Raw genomic sequence first — 3,037 nt, 5'->3', positions numbered from 1 at the left:
TCGATGGCCGCAGGACGGCATGGTGAGGTAAGTACCAGTTGATGATATCTGCCCAGTGTTGGGAAATGTACGTTAAAACGCTCTGATTATGTGAATATTTACATTTTATCCAGTCAAATTTAATGCACCAAACAAGCCGAAACAGTTTGCAAAAAAAAATGTACGCGACATCGTGACATTTTTTTTGTCGATGAAGCAAACTGTTTGTTTGCTGCCACGTTAGAGTCGTGCCGGCGTGCGGTCAGCATTTACATGAGATTTTTTGTTTCGGCTCGTGCGCGCAAGCAGCACAGAATCGAGTTTAATTATCTGTGGCGCAAAACCTAGGAGTGCTATCCGTAGGTACTGATCGTACCGACGCCCGAGTGAGTTGTTTGATTGTTGTGCGTGTTGTGTTTCACTGGATAGTATTTCTCGATTTCAATTGTGAATTTTACGCTAATATTCCGTGAAGAGCCGTAAAATCGCTAATCTAAACTAATAAACTAAGTAAATCGCAAAGCTAAACTAATCTCAAACCTGATTCTCGATACAGTTAACTCGTACAGTTTACCTTATTAAATAGTGCTGGAAAGACATCATTGGTATTCGATTAGCGATTATTTTCGAACCGTCCATTATCGTCTTTCATCAATTGAGATACCGTCTCCCCTCCATCGTACCAATGTCTGACCTTTCGTTGAAATGGGTTTGGGCTGTGCAAGCTGCTCGCTTCTTATAGGCAATTTAGAGGAACGTGTCGTTTACGATGATTGTAGTGCGAAGTATCATTTGCATTGTACGAAAATGAATCCGTACCAACTGCGTGTATGCTTAGATTTCAAGAACGTACTTTGGCTATGTGAAAACTGTATTACATCTTTCCGTAAGCAACGTTCTGCAAACAATGTATCGACGAATGTTATGGAACGAGTAGAAAATAGTGTACGCTGGCGCATACGGTGAATGAACTGCACTCAGAAATTTCAGCAATGAAGAAGTCTTTCTCCGAGCTAAAGCAATCGTTATCCAGTGGTTGTCAAATGTTGAGACCAAGCTGGCGCATACGGTGAGTGAACTGCACTCAGAAATTTCAGCAATGAAGAAGTCTTCCTCCGAGCTAAAGCAATCGTTATCCAGTGGTTGTCAAATGAATACGGACAGTGCTATTACGCCAACTATTTCTACACCTTATGCAACTATTCATCACGGAGGAAATTCATCTTTGCATGACGTCTCGCACTTGTCTTAGGGATCAAAAACTGAAACCACGTCCAATAGCTCTCGTATGTTTTGGATCTGTCAGCTCCATCATCAACCAAGCCATCCGACGAGTTGTTTACACAAGCCGATTTTCCTCCCGTAAACAATGAACTACAAACATTATCGCCGCCGAACGAATCTATTGTTGAAGAACGACGACAAGAGAAGGAAGACGAATGGACTGACATAGACGAACACACATCGAGCTCATCTGCCGACTACACTGAGGTTACACACAAGCGACGGCGTTCAAAAAGGAAGGAAGAAAATGAATCCAAAAAAGTTTGCGGTGATCAGTGTTCCTCAAGCACGGAACACAACGACAGTGCTGTTTATGTTGCACGCAAAGAAAGAATATTATTGAAGAAAAATAAAAGCGGGACGGGTTACGCCAGAAGTTGGTAATCAAGATGTTGGCTCTGTAAAGCTGGTTCCGGCGAGTGAGCCTTTAAATAAACGCATTAGAAAAAAAATGTTTTGGATCTTCTTTACGAAAGTAGCAAAACATGTAACGTCCGATGCCATGAGTGAGATGGTTTCAAATTCTCTGCAGCTGAACGATCGCCCAGATGTTTGCAAGCTTATACCGCAATGGAGCAACAACATTAGTTTACGCTATGTATCCTTTAAAGTTGGCGTAGATTGGAACTATAGAGAAAAAGCGATGATGGCGTCAACCTGGCCTGCAGTGTTATTGTTTAGAGAATTCGTACACCGTGGAACTAAATATTGGGAGCCCTAATTGCACATAAGCGTATACATTTTTTTATCGTGATGTAATATTTTGTATTGTTATTGTGAAATCATTCAATGTTCTTCATTTTAATGTATTATTAGAAATTGCTTGTATATTTGTATTAGTTACATAAAATCATTGGCGCTAAATCAAGCCTGTTGGTTCAAACAATAAACAAAACAAAAACAAAATATTTATTCGTTCGTTATCTCTAAAATTAGTAAGGTGTAATGGAATGAATTTTTCACACCAAAAACGGTTATACGTTGTGAAATTATTGTACGAAAACATTATTCGTGGGGAGAGAAAATAGTAAAAAGCATGTGCTGACTATCATCTGCTTGGCGTGGCTACTACTGCGGCTGACGTGGTGTTGTTTTTATTTTTTTTGCATGGAAGAATGAATGGTAAAAAGAAATGTCAACCATTCCCGTCCCTGTCTGCCTGATCGTTACTAGCATTAACTTCTTCGCAAAGACCATAAAGTCCTGATATTGTTTCTTCAAATCCGGGTGCTCCGAAAGCTTTCGCTGCAGTGCATAAAATATTCGTAGTACCAACGGTCTGGGATCTCCCAACTCGCTGAACTCCTTTTTAGGCAGCTCTACGATGTAACGACCAGAATCATCTTCATGATGAGTCGTCTGGAAATGCCTTTTACATTCCTCTTCTAAACTGTCACACTGATCGGCATCAGCGATATCTTCAACTTCTTAGAAGCGTTGAATATACTGGCTCAAATCGTCCATCGTGACTGTGTGCGAATAAAATACTCCATCAGAAAACTCACCTTCTTCAAACACTCCACCAACAACCCAACCAAATTGAGTTCCACGCAGGATGAGAAGACTGTCAGACATTGCAATCTCACCGGGCAGCAACAATTTGAGGAACCATTCGATGAAAAAACTTGCTTGCTTGGATGAAAAAACTTCGGATAGGCCAGCTGAAAACCAGCGGGAAGCTCCAATGCACTGATATCGATAATCGATGATGGGTGATCTGCTGTCACCTGGTCAGTTACCAGACACTTGACCTTCACGTAGAAATCCCTGTACA

At 41.0% G+C, this 3,037-nt stretch overlaps 1 protein-coding gene across 1 annotated transcript in view; it reads right to left on the bottom strand.

Moving 5' to 3' along the window:
* LOC134225175 (conserved oligomeric Golgi complex subunit 7) overlaps nt 1-3,037 on the bottom strand; it is a 61,331-nt gene that overhangs the window by 2,414 nt on the left and 55,880 nt on the right. The window lies entirely within an intron of this gene.

Source organism: Armigeres subalbatus, chromosome 3 (assembly GCF_024139115.2).
Source record: "Armigeres subalbatus isolate Guangzhou_Male chromosome 3, GZ_Asu_2, whole genome shotgun sequence".
Taxonomy (NCBI): Eukaryota; Metazoa; Arthropoda; class Insecta; order Diptera; family Culicidae; genus Armigeres; species Armigeres subalbatus.
This window is presented reverse-complemented; position numbering and strand designations above follow the sequence as displayed.